The sequence below is a fragment of the Uloborus diversus genome, chromosome 5 (genome assembly GCF_026930045.1).
Source record: "Uloborus diversus isolate 005 chromosome 5, Udiv.v.3.1, whole genome shotgun sequence".
Classification (NCBI taxonomy): Eukaryota; Metazoa; Arthropoda; class Arachnida; order Araneae; family Uloboridae; genus Uloborus; species Uloborus diversus.
In genome coordinates this window covers 37796035-37811867 of record NC_072735.1, presented here as the reverse complement: position 1 = coordinate 37811867, position 15833 = coordinate 37796035, and the positions used below count along the sequence as shown (strand labels likewise).

Sequence of the window (15833 nt, the reverse complement as noted above, 5' to 3'; positions counted from 1 at the left end):
TGACGACCAGCAACAGGCACTGGGCCCAGCTAGGCTGGTCCTAGTCAATTAATTAGTCCCCAATGAAGATCAATGGCCCTCTTAAAGCTATCCACTCCCTTGCTCATTACCGCCTCTTCCGGTAAGCTATTCCAAGTGCCCACAACCCTGCTAAAGTAGTAGTTTTTCCTGATTTCCAAGTTAGCCTGAGATTTAAATAGCTTAAAACAATGACCCCTTGTCCTGCTTTCCCCGCAAAAATTTAATCCATTTACATCTTTCATTTTGATAAATTTAAATAACTGAATCATGTCCCCTCTGACTCTCCTTTGCTCCAGGCTATACATGTTAAGCCTATTAAGTCTGGTATCATAATCTAAATCTGAGAGTCCCCTTACTAATTTAGTTACCCTTCTTTGAACCCTTTCCAATACAAAAATATCTTTCTTCAGATAAGGCGACCAAAACTGAACAGCATACTCCAAATGAGGTCTTACTAAACTCCTATATAAAGGCAGAAGAACTTTCTTAGATTTGTTTGAAATAGATCTATTGATGAACCCAAGCATTTTGTTGGCTTTGTTACTAGCAATACTGCACTGTTGACTAAACTTGAAGTCCTGATTTATAAAGACACCCAGATCCATAACATTTTCTGCCTGATTTATGACTGAACCCTGTAAACGATATCTCATACGCTTATTTCCATGACCTAAGTGTAGCACTTGACATTTCCCTACATTAACTGCCATACCCCATTTATCTGCCCACTTAGTAATATGATCTAAATCCTCTTGCAGCTGTTTTACTTGTTCTTCATTTTCGACAATCCCCATAACTTTTACATCGTCAGCAAAACAATTCATGCTTCCAGAAATATTTTCATTGATGTCATTCATAAATATAATAAACAAAAGAGGCCCTAAAACTGATCCCTGAGGAACCCCACTTAAAACATCACTCCAATTAGAATGATTTCCTCTCACAACTACTCTTTGCTTCCTACCAGTAAGCCAATTTCTAACCCAAAGTAAAGTTTTTCCTCCTATTCCAATGTCAGCTAACTTGCTGAGAAGAGCAACATGCGGTACCTTGTCAAAAGCTTTTTGAAAATCAATATAAACAACATCCACACATTTTTTGTTATCTAAAGCTGAGGTAACCTTGTCGTAGAAATGCAATAAATTAGTAGTACAGGATTTACCTTTCCTGAAACCATACTGCAAACTAGTCAACAGACTATTAGTCTCTAAGAACATCATGATCTTAATTTTGATCAAAGTTTCGAAAATCTTACAAATCACCGAAGTCAAACTTACAGGTCTATAATTCCCAGCAATACCTTTAGACCCCTTCTTGAAGAGTGGCGTTATGTTAGCCAGCTTCCAGTCCTCTGGCACCGTCCCCGAGTTATAAGAAGCATTGAAAATATTCAAAATAACATCCACTAATTCCTCTGCACATTCAACTAAAATTTTTGGATAAATATTATCTGGTCCCGGAGCTTTAGTTGCTTTAATCTTTTTCAAATGAAATAAAACCTCCTCCCTGGAAAATACAAAATCCTCAAGCTGTATAATAGCTTGTGTCTTGTTAGTGTCAACTGTTGAGATACAGTTATCGTTAAACACACTGGAAAAAAAGTTATTTAGAACATTTGCAATATCCCTATCGTTTTGGATTAAATTTCCATGCTCATCAACCAAAGGCCCAATTTGACTGTTTCGAGCTTTCCCAGAATTAGCGTAAGCAAAAAACCTCTTAGGGTTCCCATCAATGTCATCTGCCAGCCTTTGCTCCAATTCCCTTTTCTGAATCCGTACCAAATACTTAAAATTTCGCCTTGCCTTACCATACTGGAGCCTCTCCGCACTCTGACCAGTTTCTTTAAACTTACGAAAAGTGGCTTGCTTATAATTAAGAGCTACTTTAGTCTCCCTGGAGAACCACATGGGCCAAATTTTGGTACTAACACCTTTTCTCCTAAATGGAACATAGTCCCCAACGGTTTTAGCAAGTTTATCCTTAAATTCCGTCCACTGCTGATCTACGTCGTTATTTTCCAACCCTGACGAAAAAACCTCTTTCAAGCTCTGCCTAAGTGCAACAAAATTGGTATTTCTGAAATTGGGCACAAACCTAAAATTATCATCTTTGCACACTTCAAATTTAACCCGGAACCTAATGCTGTTATGATCACTATCTCCAATATGCTCCCCTACACTCAACCCCTGAACAAAACTACCTATGTCACAAAAAACTAGATCCAAAATGGCCTCCTCTCGAGTTCCCTGAGTTACAACTTGATCTAAGAAACAGTCACCAATTACTTTTAAAAATTCCTCTTCTTTGCCATTACCAGGATAAAAATTATTCCAATCAATACCCGGAAAATTGAAATCCCCCATTATGATAACGGATCCCTTACTAGACATGTCACTAATAATACGGTACATCTGTTCATCTTGTCCCTGGTTTGAATTAGGTGGCCTATAAATGTTTCCAAAGCGTAGCTTTATGCCCTTACTGCTCATCAACTCCAGCCAAACCATATCAATATCAGTAGGCTTATCATTTATGACCAATTCATTGCAAATAAAATTGTCTCTAACATAAAATAAAACCCCACCACCTCTTTTACCTACTCTATCCTGTCTGAATAAATTATACCCAGCAATATGTAATAACTCTGCATCAGATTCTGTAGCCCATGTCTCTGTAATTCCGATAACATCCAACTTCTCATCCATAACTATGCTTTTCAATTCATCCATCTTGTTCCTAATACTGCGAGCATTGGTATAGAAAACTTTAAGCATGCCTAAGTTGCTTTTATTTAACACCCTGAAATTTCCTAAATTACAATTGTTAACATTACTACTCTTGTTTGTCACTTTATTTCCATTTCTAGCAATACCCAAAAACATTTCATTCTCTCGATACCTGGTGCTTGAACCATGCCCCCCATTCCAACTTAGTTTTTTGACTCCGAAGCCCTTAAAATTAATCCACTAACCATTTTGACCCCTGTAGAGCTCAGATGCAGGCCATCCCTAGCAATCCAATCCCGTTTACAGTGACTCCATACATCAATGAACCTGATACTGCGCTTTTCGCAAATTGACTTCAGTAGCAAGTTCATACACCTCGCACGTTGATTTAGCCAGCTCCTATGCACTCCATACCTGGGAAGCAAACCAACCACTTGGACATTCGTCGAAAAGCTGGTTGCTTTATCCAACAGGGATTCCCATTCCCTAGAAAACTCCTCATTTTTACTGTGGCCTACATCATTTGTTCCCACCCACAAAGTAACCATGTCCTCCTTATTCAATACTCCCTTCTTTTCAGCAACCATATTAATGTCTTTTACCCGAGCCCCTGGTAAACAACACCTAGCCACCTTACGCTTTACTCTCCCAACTGTGCTCCCAACTGTGTGTACAGTCAAAGATAGTCTTTGACTGTAGGGTATGTTCAGCAGTGATAAAATGCCCCACAACCAGGGGTGTCCATCGGGGGGGGGGGAGGGAGGTCATAAAGTACTAAATACAGTCGAGCCTCCATATATCGAACTTCCGCATATCGAAATTTTCTATGCATCGAAATCCCAGCAAATTTCAATGTTCATTACATAGCAAAATTGTTTCTATATAACGAAAATATCTCTATATATCGAAAAAAAATTTCAAGACAATCGTAGATTTTTTTTTCCACTTTAGACTGTTCGTCTTATGAAAAATGAAGGTTAGGAGAGAAAATTATATTTACTAAAGGTTGCTAAGAAACGCATAAAAAATCTGGGTTTGAGAGGTATGTAGACAGGTCGTTGTTCCGTTCTGAAGTTCTTAAATTCCCTCAAGTTTATTTCAAATCTTAGTTGTAACCATTAACACTGGAAAATAAGATTAAGTTATCCTTTTTGTCTGTTGATTATCAATCCTATTCTTTTTAGCTTCAGTAAAAATCATTCAAATTAAGTAGATTGATTTTTTACGTGGGATATTCTTATATTTTTGAAAAAATTCTGCATCAACGACTATCTAAAGATGAAAAATGTAAGACAACTGATATCACACACCCACGCTTTTGTTTTCATGAGCCCCATATTTATTACGGGGCCCTCTTGCCGATCGTGCCGTAGGCTCCTCCCATTTTTGTCAATAAGTTTGCCCAAAAAAGTTTAACTCCCTTTTTTTCAAGCCGGACCCGATTGCTATGGTACTAGCTCCCTAAATGTGTGTGTATTTTAAATTTACAACAAATATTCTAAGTATTTTTGATAGGGTTTTCTCTTGTGAAAATACTCATTTTTGAGTAAAATTTTAAGGAAACTTTTCACATTAGTTCATCAGAAACACTGTCACACATGCATGCGTAAGGCATTGTCACACATGCAGAATAATGGATCCAATGCTTAAGTTATTTCTTTTGAGCCTATATTTTTACATGTGGTGCATACAGAAAGAAAATTGCTTTGCTTGTGAAAACCGGAAAAAATGTAATTTAAAAAAGGTCTCTTTGCGTTTCACTTTAGAGATTTTTCTATAACGAAACTTCTTTTGGTACATTTGTGCAGTTTTTTTTTTTGGTTAATTCTTCAATAGAATCTAAGTAGCCATTTGAAATTTTTTTTCGAAAAATCATAGTATTTTTTCACGTCCGTCCCTTAATTTAATCATGAGTGGTCATTTAATTTGCTAATTAAAGTATGTTGCAAGTACATAGAAAAACATAACTGCCGACGTTGATATGGTTAATGTCCCTTGAAAGTCAGCTTAAAAAATATCAAACCTTAGCTCGGCCATTTGCTCGCCCTCTCCCAAGTCTTGTTTCTAAATGAAAAAATACTATAAAAATTGATACGAAAAGAGGAAAGTAGCATGGAATTTTCTGAAAACTTGTTGTCGCATTTGAATTTAATATAGTTCTAAATTAACATCATTTGTGCGTACTTTCAGAAAAATAATGAGGAAAACTGTGTAAAAAGCAATTTTTACGCTGTTTAAACTGCCGTGTTAAGCGAAAACCCGTATCGGCAGCCGAATTAAAAAGGAGAAATTACCGTTTAAAAGTTTTGTGCGTCCGTGTATTTGATTCAAATGCAACTTTTTTCAGAATTTTTTAAAAAAATATTTCCCATTCACAAATGATCATAAAAAGTTGTATTTAAGTGAAACGTGTGGCAAAGAACTAGCTGGTAGCCGTAACTCAATTTTTTTTTTTAAATGCAGATACGACTTTTGTGCTAAGCACGGCAGTTTAGCAAAAATATTTTTGGTATTTCTAAAAACAATTAAGGAACACAAATACAGATGACATACCTATTGCAACTATTATAATATCTACAATTCTTGACGCCTTATAAAAACTTTAGCCTTTTATTACTAAGCCTTTCGTCAAAGCTCATTTATACGAACGCTTGCTAAATAAGGGAAGAAAGTGTTGCGCGGGGCATTGGTCATAAATAATTCATCGAAAATACATATGAATGTACATCTCACTGACAACTATTAGCTATTATTATCTAGGTTCCCTTTATTTGTTTGTTTTCTTTGCAATTTTTAAGTGAAATTGAATTTCACAGTAAAACTTTTCCCACCCTTGCATTAGTCCTCAAATTCCAGCTGTTTCTCAAAGACCGGGAATCAGGGGCGGGGCCAATATTACGACGTCAGAGCAAGGGCCTTAGCTCAGGTGCTGACGTCAGAGCTGTAATCTGGAGAATATTGAAGGATCAACATAAAACTCCTTGTCCGATGACATTTAAACAATGCTTTGTTGTTTCTTCACCTGAACCGAAGCAGATAAAATATTTTAGCATTTCGCTTCGGTTCTTTTCAATGCTATTTAAAAGCGATAAATATAAATGCAGAAAAAAAGATTTTGCTAACTTAGTTTTGACAAAATGCAAGAGTTTTCATAAAAACATTTTTGATGCAATTTTAACGTTTCCGGGGAGTTGGATCATGAGATTGAAACACTATAAATATAGAGCAATGTTTCAAAGTTATGCAGGAACAGAAAAAAATGATTTTTAAGCAGCTTTTAATAATTTATTTTTCAATTTATTTCTAAATCAACAATTTTAGGTAGAAATAATGTTTGGCACTTAACTTGCAAACAGAATACCTATTTAAAAATTGAAAGTTATTTTGCATGTGGACAAAGGATTTAAACAGCAACCAAAAATATTTTTCCACCTAAATCGTTGCTGTTTTTTTTTTCATACCACTTATTCATACCACTCATTCATACTTATATTCAGTCTACCTAAGCAGTGTACAGTGTAAAGAAATAATCTCTCTGTGATGCACTATCTGAAATAATATTTCAACGCACAAAAATTTATGAAATAATATTTAATAAAAAGGAATGGACACATGCAGATAGAAGTTAGAACGAAAAGAGAAAAAAAATCAATATCTTTCCTCAATTTCAGTTTTAGGGTAAATTTAAGTTGGTTCATACATTTACGAGTACTTTAACATGTATTTTAAACTCATTAAAAACGTATAATATAATCTGAAATATTTATTTTAAAAAATCGCATGAGATATTATGCATAAACATTATAAACAACATACAATCGGTTTTTTTTTTTTTAATAATTTTTTTTTTTTTTTTGCCTTTTTTTCTTCTTTCACATGTGGATTCACATTTTAATAAATTCTTTCACATGTAATTTTACATTTTACTAAATTCTTTAACTGTATGTTTAAGTAATAAGAAAAAAATATTTTTGTTACTTATTTTAATCTTTAAACTCATCGGGGGGAAAAAAAAGGATCAATGACCCAAATACTCAAAGAATGCACAAAAAAATTACAAGATACAATTAGAAAACAGTTCATGTGATGAGTAAGAAAAATAATCAAAATTAAATGGAATACATATTTTAACTTTTCCTTACCATAGCTCCCATAGCTGCAAAATATGTCATACATTTTTATTATTATCAAAAAGAAAAGGCATAGGAAATTCTCAGCGCTCAAAAAATCACAATAAGATATTTCAATAAATGAGAATACAGAGAGGTTTTGCAAAATACAGTTTTCGTTCCTGCTGAAATGCTTCTGCACAACAAACAACAGTTTTACACGGAAGGGGAAAGTGCATTATGAAATTAAAGAAAAAAAAAATGTAAAAAAATCTTTCTAAAAGTAGTGTTGCTATTATTACTTCGTACATATGGACTAATGTCTTCATGGGTTTCTTTGAGGGGTAATGATATGTTTGAAGGATCGAATAGGATCTACTGTTTTTAAATTACAGGATTAAAAACAAAGAAAAATTGCATTTTGTTTTTAAACATGATCGTTTGTTAACGCATAAAATTGACTTCTAAATAAAAAAACATAAACTAATATTTCCAAAACATGCTACTTTTGTGGCAAATCCAATATGCATGCAAGAGTTTCGAAAAAATTAGAAGACGTAGTGGTGCTGTCTCCTGCATTCTTAACCGAGATGTAAAATAAACCGGAATCCATACTATACTAATAGGCAATTTAATGAAGTATTTGTAAAATAATAATAGTAGTAATAACGCTGCATAAGAATGGAAATAATTTACAAAAGTCCATATATAAAATGGCACTTATCAGTTTTTTTTTCCTTTTTCTTCTTTTAACAACACTTTTTTTTCCAAAAGAGCTTGAAGTTAAATATTCGTTGCATAATAAAAATTCAAGAAAGGCATGTGAGGAACGGAATAAACTTGAAATGGCCTGCTGCAGCTATGCATATACATGAATTAAGACATTATAATTTTCAAAATATAGCAGTTGCGAATTTTTAAAATGCACATTTTAAGAGCACTGGTACAAATATGAAACTGACCTCTCGTCTTGCGACATATCCTCTTCGCAGTCACTTTGCTCTTGCGTTTTCTCCCCATAATCCGTGCTGCAGTGGGGAAACGGCCACGTGGCCCCTTGGGCCCCTTCCGGCGTGCCCGTCTTGAGGGGCCCTTACGACCTCCTGCCCCTCTCCACCTCACCTCACTCCGCACTTTCAACAGAACGCCGGCATACGTGCGTTCACGACTGCTTCCCTTGCACGCGAGACTTCCTGTGCATACATTGCGTACATTTGCCGTGCACTATCGTATGTGGATAATCCGGGAAATTTGCACGAACGGGAATTTTACAGCAGTGAATATACCTCAAGCTTTCGGGACGCAAACAACTGTTGGCCGGACCCGGACACATGGGTATGAGCGCTCTTCCTGAATGACGTCAGTGTTGCCATGGCGACGGAGAGACGCAAGCTCCGTTCAACTGAGAGACTTTCAGCCCCGGCATCCGAACATGAATGCCTGGTAAAACTTTATCAATGGCCGCTTCTGACCCTTTCACGGTTTTGCTGCATTCAAGGATTGGGAACGCTGAAAAAACGGGGAAAACAGTGAGCGCCGAATTCCGTTTCAGTAAAATTATTTGCACTATTATCAAAAAAAAAAAAAAAAAAAAAACTGAAATTTCATCTACAAGGCATTAAGTAAAAGTAAATAAATAGCTTAAACGATTTTTCTTTTTAAGTGCGACTGAAAAAGTGGGTCAAACGTGAAAATTCTTATGCACGACTTGATTACCATTCATGTATTTCTGCATTCAAGGATTCGAAACGCTGAAAAAAACGGGGATAAAAGTGAGCGCCGAATTCAATTTCAGTAAAATTTTTTGCATTATGACAAAATAAATAAATAAATAAAATAAAAAATAAAAAAACTAGACTTTTGTCTACAAGGCATTAAGTAAAAGTAAATAAATAGCTTAAACGATTTTTCTTTTTAAGAGCGACTGAAAAAGTGAGTCAAACGTGAAAATTCTTATACACGACTGGATTACCATTCATAGTTTTCTGCATTCAAGGAATCGAAACGCTGTAAAAACGGGGAAAATAGTGAGCGCCGAATTCAGTTTCAGTAAAATCATTTGCATTATTGCAAGAAAAAAAAAATAAAATAAAATAACTAGAATTTCGTCTGCAAGGCATTAAGTATAAATGAATAAATTGTTTAAACGATTTTTTTATTTGTTTATTTTATTTTATTTTATTTTTTAAGTGCGCCTGAAAAAGTGGGTCAAAAGTAAAAATTCTTTTACACGACTTGATTATTATTTTCAGTCTTATTTAAAAATACTATCTTTTATTTTCCCATAGTTTTATTTAGTGACTTTATTAAATTAAAATAGACTGAATAATTTTTTTTTTAAATTTTTTTGCTCGAAATGCGATTTGGTTATGACGAAAAAAGTACATTAGAAATCGTGCAGTAATATAAAGAACTTTAACATGTCATGAGATCTTGTTCAAATAAGCAAGCTGGTTTGCAACGAAAATATGTTTGTAAAAAAGTGGAAGGAGCTTAATATAATTACGACTCATTGATAATACATCCTCTATTTATAGTTAATTACCAAATTAAATCTACATACTGCCGTGTGTAGGTAAACGGCAGTATCTGCAGTTGAAAGCTTGTTGTCTCGTACCAGAGCCGTGTCTAAGGAGAGGATTTGAGAGGGTTTCTGGGGTTAAACCCCTCCCATTGGGACAAAAATAATAAGCCAAACGAAGGAAATGTATATTTGAGTTTTATTAATTTTAACGTGAAAATTTGTGTGCAGCACTTCTTTAAAAAAATTTTAAAAAATCTCTGAAGTTTTTCTTCAATTTACGACTGCTGGAGTTTCACCAACTGGAATAATATTTTGGAAAAACAAAGGTAGAAGAATAGCTCAATGATTGGTCAATACAAAGCCTTACTTAAGCATCCCTTTATTCAGGGGCATGCACAGAAATTTTGGGGCCCGTCACAAATGACTTTTGTGGGCCCCCTTCGTATTGTTTTCCCCTCTGTCTCTACATATATTCGACCTCACATTAAAAAATTTTTGGGTACCCTTCAGGTTCGGGCTCAAGCCAACAGTTGTCCCCCCCCCCCTAGTGCGCAACTCTGCCTTTATTAAGCATTATTTCAGAATGTAAAACTTTATATATCTGCTGCATTATAAAAGAATCTGTGGACAGTTTTTAATAATAATTTCAGTAAACCACATAGTAAACGGATTAAATTAAAAAGAAACGAACAATGTTTTCTAAAGAACAAATAAGCGTTTTCTATTTCTGATGGTTTCAGCAATAATACAGCTGTAACTGCCACAAGTGGAGCATGTGACATGCCTATACCAACAGTTGCTTCCACCAGCGGAACTAGTGACAGTGGAATATCATCATCGGTTGCCCCCATCAGCACAGAACACGGGATTTCCTGCCGAAAAGCAATTAGCCCTATTCCTCTGGTCAAAAAAACCTAAACCATCCGGACGTAAAAAAAACAAGCATCAGAAGTCTTAACTAAAGTCAGAAGTCTTAACTATATTAGTTCGAGAGGAGAGCAACTATGCGGGGAAAAGCCTGAGGAAACCTAGAAAAGGCGCGGGTAAACACATAACAAGAAACCTTCGAAAATACAGAAGAAAAAGAAACATGTCAGCTCGTCATCCTCAGGTGAAGAAATTCCTCTAGATACCAGTGGTGATATTTTTGATGAGGATAATAGTGACGATTTTTGTGCTGTGTGTAAAGGGTACTTTTATGCTAAAAAAGGTCCCAAGTGTGACTGAATTCAGTGCATTGAATGCAACAAATGGTTGCATGCTGATCATTTGCATTGAGTGGAATGTTGTGTAGGCTATCATTCGAGCCTGTGCTGTTATTATTTTTTGCAAACTAATTGTGACTGAATTTGATTTGTTTTTCTATAGTTATTGTTAATTCACATTTAATTTTGTAATGTTTGTCTTATTTTTTATTTATTGTGGTGTGGCATCTTACCCCATAACTGGTGGCATCTTCCCCATATATAGGGGGAACATGCCACAAATAAATGATTTTCTTTGACATTAAATTTCTTATTTAATTTTATACTTTGAAGACTTGTATACATAATCAATTAGATATTGAGAAATAAAGCGTATTTTTTTCATGAGCTTTATGTTTTAATTTTCCCTGTAATTATCGAAAAATCCTTAACTTCCCCCATTTTCCTTAATTATTAATTTTGTGCTTTCTAGTATGTGTGATATTGACCGTATTTATATTACTTTTACTAAGATGCTTGAGATACATTTTCTTTAAAATATTGTTTACTTGATAAATTTAATAAAGTTTTGTTAAGCGCTGCTTATAATCGAAAGCCTACCCACATTTTAACTAGAAATTAATTTTAGCCAATTAAATACAATCGTTCTTCGAATTCTAATTAACTTGGAAACTTCAAGCACAACTCATCCTCGGCAAAAAAAAAAAAAAAAAAAATCGGGATTTTTGATTGAGATATATAATGTTAATAAGTGTGAGTATTTCTTTACAATCATATAGGGAATTTATGTGAAAACTTCGGTTAAAATTGGAATAACTTAATAGTTAATTAATTTGAATACAGAATATTGTATTGCCACCAGATTTACTAAAGTTATATTTAGCAGTATGCCTACCAAATTTCAAACGAATGCGAGCACAGGCAGTGAGTGAAAATTGAATTGAAAGATTCCATTACATACATACAGATACTTAAATGCATACAAGTGAAGCGAATAAAAGTGTTTTTAAAGAGAATAAGAGATATTTGGCATCAATGTGCTTTTAAATTCCAACTTTGATTGAAATTTTTCGTTTATTATTTTTCAAATTATTTATAAAGTAACTTTAACTTCCTTTAGTTAAATGGAGTGCTTGAATATTTCAATGATTAAATTCGAAAAATTTGGCTCTTTAATTTTGTCCTAATTCAAAAATACATGCGACCATCCCTGCCGGGATTCGAACCCGGGACCTTTGGATTCCATCTAAGGAAGTAGAAGTCCAACGCGCTATCCACTGCGCTACAGGGACACTTCTTGTTTAAGCAAAATGAAGAGTTTTCATCCTTTTTAGCCTAATTTCTCAGTGAAAGTCAGAGAAAGAAGAAAAAAGCATGAAAGAAGGCTTAATGCATCTTGAAAATATCGCGAAAAACAAAAAAAAAAAAAAAAAGGTCAAAAGAAAAAAAAAATATATATATAAATATAATTTAAAATTGTAAATTAGGGTATTAAGATGGGGAAAATTGACTGTCTGTCTGTCCTCCCTCCTCCCCAAACTCTTTTGAGTGAATATTCCGATTCGAACTTTTTTTTTTCTTTTTTTTTTTTGTTCGAAAGATCTCGGCGAGGACACCTCATTCCTGCATTTCGCTTTTGGATTTGCACTATTTTTCGTTGAATTTTGAACAGTTCAAAAAAACTTAACATTACCGCCTACGGGGAAATTCAAGGCAATTCCGAACTTAGAGGCGAATTTGCTTCAAAAAACTTCGTAGCAAAAAACCTTTGATGAAAAACATGTATATAAAATATCTTTTTGATTTGAACAATTTTCCGTTCAATTTTGAACAGTTCAAATCCCTTAACATTAGCGACTACGGCGAAAATATAAGTCAATATAGGATCCCGAACTTAAAGGCGAATTTACTTCAATCAAATTTTGTTCAAAATAGCTCTTGATAACCAACTCAGACTCTGACTCCGAGAATTTTGCATCAGTCGGCTCCAACTCCTGTGCCTGAAAATTAGTCGGACTCCGACTCCCCCACTCCCCTACTCTTACTTCGTAGCTTTGGCAAAAATTTAGACACGGAGGGAAAATGACTGACTCCTAATCTTGGATATTCGACTCCGACTCCTTTATCTCAAAATAAGTCCGACTCCGACTCCACAAACATTGGCAGAGTAGCGGACTCTAAGGGAAATGACCAATTCCAAGCAACTCTGAGTCTTTGAATTAAATATCTTCGGCTCCCGAATCGGATTCTGTTATCCCAAAATGAGAATGACTCCGACTTCAACTCCGCAGCCATGGTTTTAACTGTGAAATAATTATTGTTAATATGACTTGTTTTTATTTTCACTCTAAAATTTTGATTTATGTACGAGGGAGGACCCAAAAGAAACCGGATTTTTGTTCTAAAATATTTATTTATTAGTTTATTCACAAAATGTCTTTTGTCTCTTTCAAAGTGTTCACCCTTAGATGAAATACACTTGCTAATTATTTTTTTCCACTGTTAGACACTTCCCTGGAACTCTTTAGCTTTGACCATGTTCAGTGCCCGTTGCGAGGCAGTTTTTACAGCCTCTACATCATCAAAATGCTTCGATTTCAGAATTTTTTTCATCCTCGGGAACAGAAAAAGATTACAGGGGGCTAGGACTGGCGAATACGGGGTTCGAGGAACGACTGGCCACCCCTGAGAGGCCAAGTAGCGGTTAATAGTGAAGGGTAAGTGTACGGGAGCGTTATCATGGTGAAGGAACCATACTTCTGATCGCTCGCGCGAGCACCAACTCACTCTTGCTTCTTCTAAAGTTTCGTCAATTGTAAAACGACGACTCTCGTTGATTTTTTGGCGGATTTTTTCAACGTTTTCATCATTTCGAGACGTTGAAGGGTGCTCAGAACGAGCATGATCTTCAACACTCATGCTACCACGTTTAAAGCGCCCAAACCGCTCGAAAACTTGTGTATGGCTCATGGCATCGGTCTTGAAAGATTGTTGAAGCATTTGGTAAGCTATTCCATTGCCGACTCTCCAAGCAGGAAGCAAAATTTCAAGCTTACAGTTTGTTCTTTTAAATCGGCCATAATGAGTTCGCAGGCGGAAAGAAACAACACCTGAGAAAACCAACACTACGACCAGACGTTATCAACTAAACTGACGCCACTTACACAGCTGGTTTGTGAAGGTCTCTACTTGAGCCATCTAGCTGGAGAACACTCTACTACATCTAGTATTGGCATCACACCATTAGTCCGGTTTCTTTTAGGTTCCCCCTCGTATTCAGTTTTCGGTGGATAACTCGAAATCCTATATGTTTCTACATAAAAATATGTGCAGACGATTTTTTTTTTGATATTGAAAATTATTTCTTTTAGTTAACATTTTATTGTTTTTATTTATTTTGGGAAATACATTAATTCAATTATTTTTTTTTTCTTTTTTTTTACGCAGCAGTGGAAAAACAAACGATTTACTTTTTTTGATATGATATAGAGTAGGCGCACCAATTGTGGCCACTTTAAGGCCAAGAGAAAGTTCTAAGGGACCAAGTTCCTTTTGTCCCTTATGCCCGAATGCACTTTAAAAATAAAATATATGTCAGTTTTCTCAGAATTTAAGCCTCTTTAACATAAATATAAACTCATAAGCAGTGACCAATACAAAATTTTTGCCTAATAATTAAAATCAAAGTCCAATATTAGACATACAATTAATAGGAAACGTGTAATAAAGGAAAGCAATATTTCATGTTCATTCATTTTAATGAATATGAATCAGCAACAATAATGGAAAAGTAAACAGTAAATAAACGTTTGGTAATAATAAGAAAGAAATACTTGCACAACGTGTGTTTGTAGCTTTAGGATATCTGATAGCCTGCAACTGCCTACTATCATCTGTAGCTCCCCACAATAAATCACGTTTTTTTTTTTTGTTGCTGTTTTTTTTTAAATACCATTTTCAACCTAAGTGGCCACTTTTCATCATAGCACTCACATCATAATTAGAATCGTTATTTCAGCAACTATTACTCAAAAAAAAATCATAATAACTGCTTTCATAATAAACTATAACATATTCATCAATCGAAGTAAGTTTAATCATACTGTCCCAGCTGATTCAGTTAAATCAATAGTTAAAGCATATGTGTCTTCTGTGTCCTTTTCTGGCATTCTTTACTTCTGAATTGCTTTCGATTTCAAATTTTTCGTAAAATATTAAACTTCCTCCGTAAAATATGAACTAGTCCTCCATTTTTTAACTCTTAATTTCTTTAAGTTTGGGTACAAGGCTAGTCTTTCAAATTTGGATTGTCTGATATTTCCCTTCTAAGGTCATGGGCACTTTACAGGTGATACTAGCATGTAATACAAAACCGGAACCATTTCTTACAGCCTCTACGGCATTTTCAAATTTAGTGGAAAATTAAGCATGTTTCATTCTTTTCTGTTAAAAAACAATTTTTTTCTTGCTTTTTTGGCTGCCATTATTTATGCAAAATGTTTTTGAAATTGATCAATCTCTCTAGAGTTGATTTTTTTTCTTTCTTTCTTTCCTTCTTTTTTTCTTCAGTTTAAACAATTAAGAAATCTGAATATGTTCGAAACTCTTTTATAGAAAAACCATGTTTATAAACATTGTAATTACATTTTTCATATAATTCGTGTTAGAATAAATAATTCACCGGCATTTTTAAAAATGATTCCGAAAACGTTTATAAATGAATGCAATTATTTGTAGAACTTGTACAAAAATTTCCAAAAACTACAAAAAAGCTGTAAAATAATTTGTTTATCTTATTACGATTGAGACCCAATAAAATAACCTTATTGATTTTCACTTAATGAATGTACTAAACATTTTGAAGCTATGTTGAACAAAAAAAAAAATTCAAAGCTTATTGAATTAGCTTTTGTAATGTTGTTAGAAAATTTACGACACATATTGTAAGAGTAGACCATTAACTAATGAAACATTATAATTAACATTTTGGTATATCTCTTAGCAACCAGTATAAAGTAAAAGTCTGCAAAGTGTTACATAAACACGAGATTTTGAAGCCCGTCCATTCTCGTGGAAAACTCATTTCGAAAAAAAAAAGTATCTTTAGTTTAAACCTTCATATTTTTACAATATATGTCTTACAATATATGACACACATACATAGGTGTCATGTAAATAGAACGAGAATATTTTGAATTTTCACTTCTGAAAGTGCGCATATGTACATAAAAAAAAATAATTTCAA

At 34.3% G+C, this 15833-nt stretch overlaps 1 non-coding gene across 1 annotated transcript; it reads right to left on the bottom strand.

The window, feature by feature from the left end:
- Nucleotides 1-11793: 11793 nt before the first annotated feature.
- Nucleotides 11794-11880, bottom strand: Trnar-ucu (transfer RNA arginine (anticodon UCU)). The gene is given in 2 exon segments: nucleotides 11794-11829; nucleotides 11844-11880. It is a non-coding gene; the product is annotated as a tRNA-Arg (tRNA).
- Nucleotides 11881-15833: the final 3953 nt, after the last annotated feature.